This window comes from Protopterus annectens, chromosome 2.part1, assembly GCF_019279795.1.
Source record: "Protopterus annectens isolate FY-2018-M chromosome 2.part1, PAN1.0, whole genome shotgun sequence".
NCBI classification, from domain to species: domain Eukaryota; kingdom Metazoa; phylum Chordata; order Ceratodontiformes; family Protopteridae; genus Protopterus; species Protopterus annectens.
This window is the reverse complement of record NC_056729.1, coordinates 265,725,862-265,739,447: the sequence shown is the minus strand read 5'-3', so window position 1 is coordinate 265,739,447 and position 13,586 is coordinate 265,725,862.

Here is a 13,586-nt window from a genome sequence, read left to right as displayed (position 1 = left end):
GTTCAAGAAATCACAAGGGCCTGTTCAGAACATACATGGAGGTAGTCCCCCTAGAGGCAGAGGGAGGAACTCTAATGGAAGATTCTGCGGATGGGGCCCGCAAAATCAAGGTTCTAGCGATACATTTTTTGGCAGGCCCTTCCAGCGCTCCTGAAAGGAGGCCTGATTGCCCTACTCTGGAGGCCATTGGGGGTCAATTGTCCCTGCACTAGAGACCCTGCTAGAAATAACATCCAATACATAGGTGCAGAGGATTATTTCCATAGGATACTTTATATCCTTTTCCCTTCCTCCTCCCCAAAACAAAAAAATCTCTGATATTCCACCCAGTCAGAGGGATCAGGCAGTCATTCAAGTTCAAAGGCTGCTGGAAAAAAGTGTCATCCAAGAGTTCCCCCCAGACCAGAGAGAATCCAGAACTTAACTCAAGGTTCTTTTTAGTACCAAAAAAGACGGGACTGGAGACTGATTTTGAATCTCAGCAAATTAAACAAATCAATTTGACACAACACGTTTCAGATGGTCACAATTCAGTCCATTCTTCCATTATTGGATAAGGATGACTGGATGTGCTCTGTAGACCTGCAGGATGCATACTACCACATAAGGATAGACAGATGATCCAGAAGGCACCTATGCTTCCAGCTGGGAGACAGTCGTTATCTTCAGAGCACTGGCCTTTGGTCTCACCACAGCCCCCAGAGTGTTCACCAAATGCATGGCAGTGGTAGCAGCTCACCGCAAACTACAAGGATTCCAGGTGTTTCCATATTTGGAAGACTGGCTCATATCTGCCCTGATCAGGTATCAGCTGTTATGAGCAAGAGACAGTGTTATCCAAATGTGTTCAAATCTGGGAATTACTATAAATTACAAGAAATCTTTTCTAGAATTCACAGAGGCAAATCTCAACACAAGCAAAACAATAGCTTCCTTTCCTCCTTCAAGAGTAGAAACTATCAGATCACAAGTCAGAAAGATTATCAACAATACAAAGGTCTCTGCATGTCTAGTTCTTAAGGCTCTAGGGTCTATGGCGGGGTCGGTAACATTTGTTCTGCTGGCAAGGTTTCACATGAGAATTTTGCAGTGGCTTCTTGCAGCACAATCACCCATTCTCCACTCCAATGTCGACCCAGATAAGAATCACCAACATTTGCAAGAGGGTCAGGATTCAGTCTGATCAGATTCAACAAGACCATCAGTTTACCCCCCCCCCACAGCCAATGGGCACAGTGACCACAGATGTTTCCCAGCTGGGGGGGGGGCATTTTCTGGGGAATACAGTCCAAGGTGCTTGGTCCCCCAAAGAGGCCGACTTGCATATCAATGTCCTAGAGATGAGAGCAGTGCTACTAGCTTTGTAGGCCTTCCAGGATGTTCTCACCTTGGGGACAATTGCAGTTCAGACAATACGCCTGTAGTCTGGTACATTAACAAACAAGGAAGAACCAAATCTTACCCCTTGTGTGGAGAGGCACACAGATTGTGGCAGTGGTTGATCACATCCAACTGTTTTCTCATTGGAATGCACATTCCAGAGAAGTCCAGTGTGATAGCAGACAAATTGAGCAGAATGTATCCTTATGCCTCATGAGTGGTCCCTCAATCAGGTAGTGATGGAAAAGTTGTTCTGTAAATGGGGCCAGCCTTGCTGCGATCTTTTTGCCTGTCCCCTAAACAAGTGCAGTAGCTTTTTTGCCCTGATTCCCCCATGAAGGAAATCCCCAAGGGATGCTGATGTTCTTCGTGTTTCACTGTTGCAGTCATTACATTTGGGTTATCTGCCTGCAGGTAGCCCTCAGCCAGCCTGAATACCAGAGTCTTGGATCCCTGCATCAGATGCTGTCTTTTCTTCCATGACATCAGGTCGTCAGGGGTATAAAACATGCAGCTGATGCCATTACATCAGTCTTTCTTGCCATGTGGCGCCTGAAACAGAAACAGATCACAAGTGCCGGTCGGCCAACTCCTGAAATTTTTGTTTTCGAGTTTCAGAACCAAAGTCTTCAAAAAAGCTAAGTACCCCATTGGGGATCCTTTTTCTTGCTCTTAACCGATGTCAGTAAAAGTTAACAATTGTATTACCTGTGGAAAGCAAATACCTAATAAAGATTTTAATTCGTACTACATTCCTTGCTTAGGCCCAGACCATGACGTCCCCCGCTGTAGGTTTTGTGCCTTATTCAACCCCGAAACTATTTGTAGTCGGTCTATTTTTGCAGCAAATTATTTTGGTACTCGGTATAACTATCCAGAAATGGCTTCGGTAAGCCATCCACTTACCAATATTCCAAAAAAAGTAAGGATAAAGACAGAGACAGACCGCATAGGTCCAAAACTGCCAACAACGCTTCCGTTAAGCTAGACGCCAGTCCGCCGGTACTCAGAGAGGAACTTTCGCAGCCCCTGATACCCGCTACTTCAGATTCGCAGGCCTCTACTGAGACCCATTCGGAGTCTGGTATGCTGCAAGATGCTTCTTCGACTATGGAACCTGCGGATGTCTCTACCTTGGATGGGTCCGGAGCCGCTGTGCAGGCACCGGCTTCTGAGGGTATATTCAGGCCTACAGACTTGCAGTTTAAACAATGCCATCTTCTTCATCGAGGCCTAAAACTCGACCCACGCCTAGAAAACCGATGTCCAAACCGCATGGTCAGGCCTATATGCCTAAAAAAACAAATGCTTAGAATGGCTGAAGACCTTATTACTTTAATTAGGGGAAGCCAGCCTTCCCTCTCTAAGAGACCTAGAACTGATTTTCCCTCTGATTCTTCTGATCAGGATTCTGATATTTCTGGTTCTTCTGATTACCAGGATTTGCCCTTATCTACCTATGAGGATTCTGATGCAGAGGATTCCATTCCCTCTGCTTCCGCTCCAGAAGATTTTTAATTTGGTGAAAACTTGCACACCCTTAGGGAGCATTTCCACTGGGAAAGCCAGGATTACTCTGATTCCAAAAAGAGGCTTAGGGAATTCTTCCTCAACACAAGCCTTTAGCTATCCCCCCTGTTCTGGACATTGTAGATGATGCTTTCTTGGACTTTAGCCTGTCCCCAGACACTTTACCTCTAGCTCCCAGGAAACCTGACAGGTATTACAGAGTACCTGACTCTCACAAGTTCCTTTTCAAGAATCCTACTGCGAATCCAGAGACCATTTCTCAAGGTCCAAAGGGCATTAAGACTACTACTGCCAAAAAACCTACCCCTTCTGATAGAGATTCTAGAGCCTTGGGCAGATGGGGTAAGAAGGTATACACTTCTGCTACTTTGGCCATTAGGGCTTTAAATTGCCAGTTTCATATGTTAAAGTACCAGCAGCATATTATCGGACTGCTTAAACAGAAAATGATGTTGATTCCTGACTGTGCTAAACACAAAGATTTACAGGATTTAATGCATTCTGCTGAACAAGTTGGTAAACATACTTTGCAATGTGGTTTTGATTCTTTAGAAGGATCTTGCATGGCTGCTGTCACTGGGTCTGTACTTAGAAGGCATGCTTGGCTTAAGAAGCAAAAGTTGCCAGATCATGTTAAAGCTAAATTACTGGATGCTCCCTTAAACCAAGACCGCCTGTTTGGCAACAAAGCAGAAGTCCTCAAAAAGATCGAGGAAAAAGCTAAATCTATGCAAACTGTTAAAGATTTCTTGCAGGTACAGCCACCCAGATTTAGTAGGCATTTGCCTTCAAAGAATTGGTCCTTTCCAGCCTCTTTCAGGCCTTCTCATTCCAAACCCAAAAACAGCAGACCACCTAGGTTACAGTCTCAGGCTACGCACAAGCCTAAGCAGTGGGGGGCTTCCACTTCCAAAGCAGGGAGTAGTAAGACACCCCCCCCATGGGAAGATGGCACAATGGATTACCCTTAACCATTCCAAGTCCTGCTCAGCTGCCTGCTCCCTTAGGAGGAAAGCTTGCCCTATATGCAAAAAACTGGCAACTCATTACCCAAGACAAATGGGTTTTGAATATAGTTTCCAAAGGATACAAATTCCACTTCCACACCTTACCAACCCCAAATGGTTGGCCAGACCTACCCCCAAATCAGTGGGCAGAGGATCAACAACAGGTTCTCTCTCTTCTAAGTATCAGGGCTATTCAGCCTGTCCCAGCAGAAGAAAAGGTACCAGGTTTTTATTCAAGACTTTTCCTGGTACCCAGAAAAGACAGCTCCTGGTGTCCTATCCTGGACCTCTCTATTCTAAATACTTTTTTGGTAATCCCAAAATTCAAGATGCTAACACTTCAACAGCTGCTTCCTATGCTAGGCAAATATACCTGGTTGGCAACCTTAGACTTAAAGAAAGCTTACCTGCACATTTCAATAAGGGAATCTTGCAGTAAATACCTACTCATCAGGGCAGGCTCCATGCACTATCAGTTCTCTGCACTTCCCTTTGGCTTATCTATCGCACCCAGGGTATTCACAAAGTGTCTAGCTCCAGCCATTGCATTTTTGCAGGCAGAGAAATATTCAAATATACCCGTACTTGGATTATTGTCTGATTCAGGCAGAAAGCCAGGAATTGCTATTAAAACATCTGGCATTGGTAAAGAAACTTCTAAAGTCATTGGGGTACACCATAAATGAAAAGAAACCTCACCTAGTACCCTGCCAACAAATTGTATTCCTGGGAGCAAGCTTGAATACAACTTCCCAGATGACTTTCCTCACTCAAGTGAAACAAGTTTTTTTGACAACTTACTTCAAACTACTGGCCAGAAAGACCCAGCTATCTGCAAGGAAAATGGGGTTCATGGCCTCTTGCATTCTACTAATTCCATATGCAAGACTGCATATGAGGAAACTCCAATGGTACCTAAAATGTCTATGATGTCAACATTCTCAGTATCTGGAATCAATGATTCCTATCATTCCTTGTATAAAGACAGAGTTCCTTTGGTGGGCAGAGACCTGCTACCACAGCAAGGGGCTTCCTTTCACTCTACCCCCTGCTGCCCAAACCCTAACAACAGACGCATAAGACTATGCATGGGGGGGGGGGCTCACTTGGCAGGGTGGTGCATTCAGGACAAATGGAACCCGAGACAGATACACCTGCATATCAACCAAAAAGAAATGTTAGCTGTACAGAATTCCCTGACAGCCTTCAAGGGCCACATTCTTCCAGGACAATTATTGGTAAAGACAGACAACACCACAGTTATGTGGTACATAAACAAGCAGGGGGGAACCCACTCGTACCCTCTCTGCAGACTAGCCATGGCTCTGTGGAACACAGCCTTGAGCTACCAAGTGCACCTACAAGCTCAAGTCCTGCCAGGCAAGCTAAATTCACTGGCAAATGACCTAAGCAGAAATCTCATGAACCCACAGGAGTAGAAACTGGAACCAAAAATATTAAACCTCTCTAGAAAAAAATGGGGGAATCCAGAGATAGACATGTTTGCCTCCCCTCAGAACTACCAACTGGACAAATTCTGCACAAGGACTTCCCACAGTCAAGCTTGGAAAGTGGATGCCCTGTCCTTTACCTGGGAAAGCCTCTCAGTTTATGCCTTTCCCCCACTGCCTCTCCTCTCGAAGGTTCTGCTAAAGATCAAACAGGACAAACCAAGGACAATACTGATTGCACCAGACTGGCCATGCCAGCACTGGTACCCTCTCTTGCGCAGTATGACACTGCTGGAACCATGGCACCTGCCTCAGACCCCTTCCCTGCTGTCACAGCAGGAGGGACAGATTCTGCACCCTCAGCTTCAAACCCTGAACCTTGCAGCCTGGCTAATTCCTTGAGCTCTCCAATAGCAGCCCTCAGTAAGCAGGTGCTAGATGTCATTCTGGAGGCAAGGAGGCCTAGTACTAGAAAATCCTGTGCTGAAAAGTGGAAAAGATACTGTTCCTGGAGCCAGACTCAGGGGATGGGCACAATGGTGCCCAGGTTAGCACATATTCTTCAGTACTTAACAGAAATGGTCCACAAGGGCCTTTCCTTCTCATCAATTAAAATTCATGCCTCTGCCATTTCAGCACATTATACTACTGACCCGCCCCTGTTCTCTTACCCCCTGCTAAAGCAATTCCTCAGAGGGGCCAAAAATTTAAGACCCCAGGAGAGCCCCTACTCCAGCCTGGGACCTTAACTTTGTATTGTAAAAGCTCACTCTCCCTCCTTTTGAGCCAACTGCATCTGCAGAGTTGAAATTCCTTTCTTGGAAAACAGCCTTCCTTCTAGCCATCACTTCAGCAACAAGAGTGTCTGAATTACAGGCCCTCATGGCAGTGGAGCCCTTCATCATCTTCCATGCAGACAGGGTGTCCCTCAGGACCAATCCTTCCTTTATGCCCAAGGTAGTGTCTAGTGTGGCCTTTAATCACTCCATTCATTTGCCTACTTTTTTCCCAAATCCACAAAACAAAGGAGAATGAATACTGCACTCTTTGGACTTGCACAGACAACTTAGACTTTATTTGGACAGGACTAAGCCTCTCAGAAAATCTGAACAGCTGCTAGTTGGCTTTGCTGCTGGGGCAGAGGAGAAGGCCATTTCAAAGCAAACCATTTCTAATTGGATAACCCATTGCATCCATTTCTGCTATAAGCACCATGGAAAACCTACCCCTAGGAGGTAAGATGACATACCACCAGGGCTGCATCTACCTCTACAGCCTTTCTCAGAGGTGTCCCTACCAGGGATATCCTAAAAGCTGCTACCTGGAGCTCTGTACATACCTTCACGAAGCATTACCACATGCCTATTTTTTCTAAATCTAGAGCTGGTTTTGCCACTGCAGTTTTGCAGGGCTTAATAGCTGGTCCTAATGCTCTCTAACATCTTCCTCCCTTCCTTAGCTTTGGGAATCAACTCAAATGTAATGACTGCAACAGTGAAACACGAAGAACATAGTACAGTTGTGTACACTTACCATAAATGTAGATGTTCGAATGTATTCACTGTTGCAGTCCTGGTTACCCTCCCTCCAGCCCCCTAACTTCTCTTGGCTCTACCTTTCCTTCTTGTTTGGTGTATTTAAGCTTTCTGGTGTATTTGCTTTTTGATAGTGGTGTAACATAACATATATTTGTTTCCCATCATGGGGGCACCAGACATCTGGGGCAAGAAAAACTGTTGTAATGGCATCGGCTGCATGTTTTGTACCCCTGATGACCTGACGTCATGGAAGAAGAGACAGCATCCGATACAGGGATCCAAGACTCTGGTTTTCAGGCTGGCTGAGGGCTACCTGCAGGCAGATAACCCAAATGTAATAACTGCAGCAGTGATTACACTCGAACATCTACATTTATGGTAAGTGTACATAACTGTACTTTCTTCACAGTTTGTCTCCTGGTCTCCTTTATGCCTTTCCTCCAACACCATTAATCCCCAAATTTCTACAGAAAGCAAGTAGGTTGAAGAGCAACGTAATCCTCATTGCACCATACTGGCCTCTACAGATTTGGTTTCCCTACCTTTGGCCTCATTTACTGACACAACCATGGATTCTGAATCTAACTCCAGACCTCCTATGTCACCTGACAGGTATGACTCACCCAGACATTCCAAATCTCAAGCTAACTGCTTGGCTTCTCCAATTGCATTAATAGCCAAACAACCTATGGTCTCTTCTCCAGTCCATCACATACTCATTTCTTCTCATAAGCCATCTACGCATAAACTATATTCTAGTAAATGGGAGAAATTTGTTTACTGGGCTCAGCAAGATGACCTGGATCCATTCTCAGCTCCAATTCATAGGATCCTTGAGTTCTTAGCCCAATTGTTTAACGAAGGAGCAGCTTCTTCAACATTAAAGCTACAATTAGCAGCAATTTTCAATTTTCACAGTTGAATATCAAGGATTTTCAGTTGCTTCACACAAACTCTGTAAAGATTTTCTAAAGGGAACTTTTTTACTTAAACCCCCTTTTAAAGACCCTACTCCTCCTTGGGACCTGAATTTGGTGCTGCAAAAAATTATACAGTTCCCCTTTGAACGAGCAGCTACATGTGATCTGAAGTTCCTTTCTTGGAAAACTATATTTTTAGTAGCCATAACATGTGCAAGAAAAAATTCAGAGATTCAGGCCTTATCATCTCAACCATCATATTTGATCTTTCATAAAGCCAGTGTTTCATTACGTATTAACCCATCCTTTCTACATAAAGTAGTGTCAGATAACAGTATCAATCAATCCATTAATTTACCTGTGTTCTTTCCAGTTATTTTTTTATCGTAGGATTCCTAAGTTTGACAACAACCCTTTCTACTTTCTGTTGCCCAGGTCACTGTGTTAAAATTTTTTTGTGCTCTGGAGTCAGGCTGCTGACACTCTGAGACCACTCCTTTCTGAATATAGCTTGGCTAATAACAGTGAAGATTTCAGGTTAAGTTCATCGTAGTCATGTTTTTCCTTTTACCTCAAGATGTTTGCATCCCTAAAGAAGCAAGGAGACCCACACAAGGAATTATTTTCTTTTTTTGATTTTAAACAGATTTCGTGCTGGTGTGGTAGGAACCATTAATTTAACCTGCACCATCCTTTATCCTGTAGTCCCTTCCAAAATGTTTTCATCATGAGCTGTCTCACTCTTACTAAAATGCATCTGTCATCTTCCTAAGTTTATAAGCCCCCCAATGTAGGTGAGCTCCTCAGTAAAGTTTTCTTTACCCCTCTGCATTCTGCACTGGGGAGGCTCATCATCAAATGCAATGCCCCATCTGGGATGCATCTTACTAAATGTATCAAGAGGTCAGAGAGACCCCAAAGGTGCCTGACAAAGTTCATGGGCACAAAGGACATAACCTGCCAAGAGAGGCTGAAAGCCGTGTCCCTGTATTCAGTGCCCTGTAGAGTCCTAATGAGCACTTTGTGCTTTGCCTTCCAGGCTATTAGTAATCCAACATTTCACAACCTCTTATTTTGCCATAAAAGAGTAAACACTCAAACCAGAGATCTTTACCTACTTCAGCAACTAAATCATGGTGGAGAGACTAAGTTGTCACACAATGACTACCCCTTCTCTGGAATAAGCTTCCTCTCCAGGTTAAGTAACACAGTGTCTTCAGGAAAGAATTTGACAACTAGATGGTATTCTTAAATTCATACCTGGTATGACAGACATAACACTCCTTGAAAAAAGGAGGTAAGGTTGAAGAGTGTGTTCAAGCTAGGAATAAATAACCACATTGGCCAGTTGCCTTGTATAGTCTATTAATCTGTTGTTGTCAATCTTCATTTATTCCTTGACCTTAGGGTTTGGTTCTGAAATTGGAACCTATTCGGCCATACTACAGCCCGCGAGGACCAAAAACTCTTGAGCTTTTCTCCCTACACATAATGCTGCTCTCCATTTTACCTAAGATCTTGTTTGCCGTTTCCAGTGTCAGATGCATCGCCAAACCTCTTGGCTAAGTATAATTATATCTTAAAATTCTGTAGTTACTTGGCTATTATAGTTTCTCTGTTACTTCATTAGCCTCTCTACATAAATTTAGAAGCTCCCTACTGTAAATTTTTTCTCCTTTAGCTCCCTACTGCCTCTTTTCCTTCACTTCAGTGAAATCTTCACTGCCATAGTTGGTAGACTTTCTTACTTCTTACGTTCTATCATATACCACTGGTATTTTTTGTCTACCAAAGCTGGTAGCACTTTCTATACGTCTTCTATTTGTACAGATACTTTTGTACCGTTGGATATTCTGGGCCTACCATTGCTGTTAGCAGTTTACTATAATTTCTCCCTTTTCTCCACCTTTATGTGTTAGTTATAGTTGATAAAGGATAGAGCACTTTAAAAAAATGTCAGAAGTGCAATAGGAAAATGCCAAATTCTAATGGTCATTTATTATGTGTGTATTGTTTCGGCTGATTACATCTTCAAGAAGACTGTTCAGTATGCCATGGATTCAGTCACCAAGCCTTAGTTGAATGAAAAAAGAAATGAATGTTAAAGAGCATGATTAAATCATCTTTTGAGGACTTATGTGGTTCTAAATTTAAGATTGACCCTTCTTCTTCTTCAAAAACAGAGAAGCATAAAAAGAAGGGTCACTCAGCACCAACCTCTCCTGTGACTAGGAAACGTAACTAGAGGGTCCACAAATGGCTATGGAACTGAAACCCTCTGCTCTGAGACCACTTGCTTCCTCAGAACTGACATCTTTGGTTCCATCTACTGTACCTGCACTGACACCTACAGTTCTGACTTTAATTCTTCAGGAACCAGAGTACATTTTTCCAGGAATGCAATATTCCCCATCTATAGAACCATATGCAGGACAATTGACTAGTCCGTTTCTGGAGAGACCTAAATCTTCATCCACCCAATCAGTTCACTCCACCAAGAGCTTATCAGAATTGGACATGCTAAGGCTGGTGGATCAGGTTTTTGTGGCGAGAGGATTGCCTGTAATGTCCTCAGTTCCGACTACATCCAGTTCTAAAACTTCTTTTTCCACAACTCCACCAAATTTCCCTACTCTGACCCCATTTGTGGTTTTGGAGACTCAGGCTCTGATCCCTGTGGCATCAACTGCTTCAGCCATGGCTAGATCCTTTTCTCCAGGACTGACTACTATCCATAGATCTTTGGTCGTGTCAGAACCGGAGGGCTCCTGGTGTAAGAGTTCTGCTGTCAGTTCTGGGGGGGCAGGTTTTGACTCTAGTTTTCTTGCCTCTGGGCCTTGACACACGTGAGCTCCACTCTGGCTTTGGTGTCTGAGGCAGTCTTCTTGAAGCAGGGAGTGACCTTGGTCCCAAGGCAGTCATTCTTGGTTCTGGGCTCCCTTCCCTCCTATGGGGACCTGCCTTCCAGGCAATAGAGAGGGCTTTGTCTTCAGTGGCACCCAGTCTTCTGCCCCTTGATTAGAGTTGATCCCTGATCTTCTTCTCATTCTGACTTTCAACCAGCCTCTGCATTGGGACAGTGAGGTCTGAAACTGTAGGATACACCTGTCCAGGCTTTATCCTGTTCTGACACTACTTCAGATTTTCTCACTGAAGAAGTCCCTTACAAGAGAAAGTGCAAGAGGAAGCACTTGGATTCCCCGGAAGAATCCTTTACTGAGGATACTGACTACAAGGAAGGGGAGGGTTCTCCTAGGTCACCCCCCCCAAAGATGTCTCCTTTGGATACATCCTAGAGATCTTTAAACAGAGGGGGTTGCTGGAAGTCCCAACAACCTTCCCTTGAGGAGTCAGTACACCTGCAAGCTTTCAGCTTTTGCCCATCTACTACTTGGGTGATTCCACCAGCTGGTGATCTCATCAAACTGATTGCACAGCGAAAGTGGAGAGTGGAAGGCTCCTGATTCCATAGAGCTGATCCCTAAGAGGCCAGACAAAATTATCTCAGCTCCTCAAGATTTTCAGTTTTGGGCTAAAGGGTTATCACTAGATTCCATGGTGGTTGTTGCAGCCACAAAGAAAAATCTGTCTGAGGAGAGTTCTACCATCCATCATCTCAAAAGAGAGTCTCAGGCTATGTATAGGTTCAGGATGCAGTTGTATGCTTCTTCGACCTTTTCTATGTAGTTATTGAACTTTATGGCATATTTCACTAGACTCCAAAGGGATTTGATTAAGGAGTTATCAAATACCCTTATTTGAGCTGTATCTGACAAAATTCAAGAAAAGGTAGCGTCTCAGTTGGCCACCCGTGAGTCCATATCTAACTCATCCATGAGGCTCATAGTACATGCAGCTAAAGGGACGACTAGAGCAGTGGGTTCCAGCATAGCCATAAGGAGGCACTCCTGGATACGCTTATGCGAATTTGTGGAGCCATGTAAATCTTCGTTTGTCAATGTGCCTTTTGACGGATGTTCTCTTTTTGGTCCAAAAATTCGAGAGACCTTGTCCAGGTGTCAGAAAGCTGGGAAGACACTCTCTGCAGTGGGCATACATTTTTCCACCCCTCAACAGTCCTTCTCTTGGAACCAGCCTTTCCAAGACACATGGTGGTACCTTCTCCAGGGGGCAGCGAGGGGAGTTTCAATGGAAGATGCCATCCATGTGGCAGAGGTGGCCTGCAAAATCAAGGTTTCAGAGACTCTTTCCCAGCCAACCCCTACCAGCGCTCCTGAAAGGAGGCCTAATTGCTTACCTCTGGAAGCAGTCAGGGGACAGTCATCCTTGCACCAAGAAGCCTGGCTAAAAATAACTATAGATGTTTGGGTGCAAAGGATTATTAGCAGAGGCTACACCATTCCATTCCCTTCCCTTCCACTTCTTTCCCAAAAAATTCAAAAGGATCCCCGATGTTCCACCCAGTCAGAAGGAACCAGCAGTTTGAGAAATCAAAAAGCTGCTAGAAAAAAGAATCATCCAACACATTCCCTCAGACCAGAAAGAATCTGCACTGTTCCATCATATGCCAGCAACCCCAGGCTCCACTATAGTAATTTAGGATTTCCCTGGCTGGCCCTTTGTAGCCATAGATGCCCCTCAGACTCCTTCTGCCACCCACTGCAAAAACTCAGCACACGGGCTTCCCTATTATGGTAAGGTTTCATCATGTTAACATGGTACAATTTGTGCCCCTGCCTCCTGCCTAGCAGTTCTACTATGTAGTTAACATCACTGGCCTTCCTTACCACCTTGTAGGTTCCCTCCCAAGCTGCCTGCAGCTTGTTGTGTCTGACAGGAATGAGAATCATTGCTTGCTGCCCTACAACATACTCTCTAGTTCAAGTATTCCTGTCATACCAGACCTTTTTCTGCTGTTGGGCTTCTGCCAGGTTCTCCTGGGCCAAGCCCATGAGTTCCCTGAGCTTCATCCTGAGGTTTAGGATATATGCCACAACAGACTCCTTGTGAGATTCATGCTCACCATCCCACTCATTTTGAATTAAATCTAGAGTTTCCCTCACCCTATGCCCATACAGCAACTGAAAGGGTGAAAAACCTGTGGATTCCTAGGGCACCTCTCTGTAAGCAAACAGATAAGGCAAATATTTGTCCCACTCCCTCTTAAACTTGTCTGCAAATCCCTGTAGCATGGACTTAAGTGTAGAGTTTAACCACTCAACAAGACCATTAGTCTGGGGATGGTAGGGGGTGGTCTTTAGGTGCTCCACCCCACAGTCCTTCCACAGACAACCCAGAAGGTCTGACATGAAATTGGCACTTCTGTCAGTCAGTATTTTCTTTTGGGAAACCTACCTTGCTGAAAATCTCTAACAAAGCATTTGCCACCTTTTCTGTCTTGATGGAGGACAGAGCAACCACCTCAGGTTTGCTTGTAGCATAATCTACTACCACTAGGATATACTTTTTTCCTGTAGAATGTGGGGTACTCAGAAGCCCCATAATATCCATAGCTACCCTCTGAAATGGCTCCTGAATCACAGACAAAAGCATCAAAGGAGCTTTCACCATGTCTCCTGCCTTGCTTACCTTTTGGCACTTCTCACATATCCTGTAGTACCCCATTACATATCCATCCCAGGCCAATAAAAGTTCTGCATAATATGTCTGTTTGTATCTTTTAAGCCCATATGACCTGCAAAGGGAATATCTTGGGCTATGGCTAGAAGTGTCAGGTGGTAGGCTGTTGGCGCAACCAATTGCTGTATTCTCTCACCCTCTAGCCCTCCCTTAGGTGTC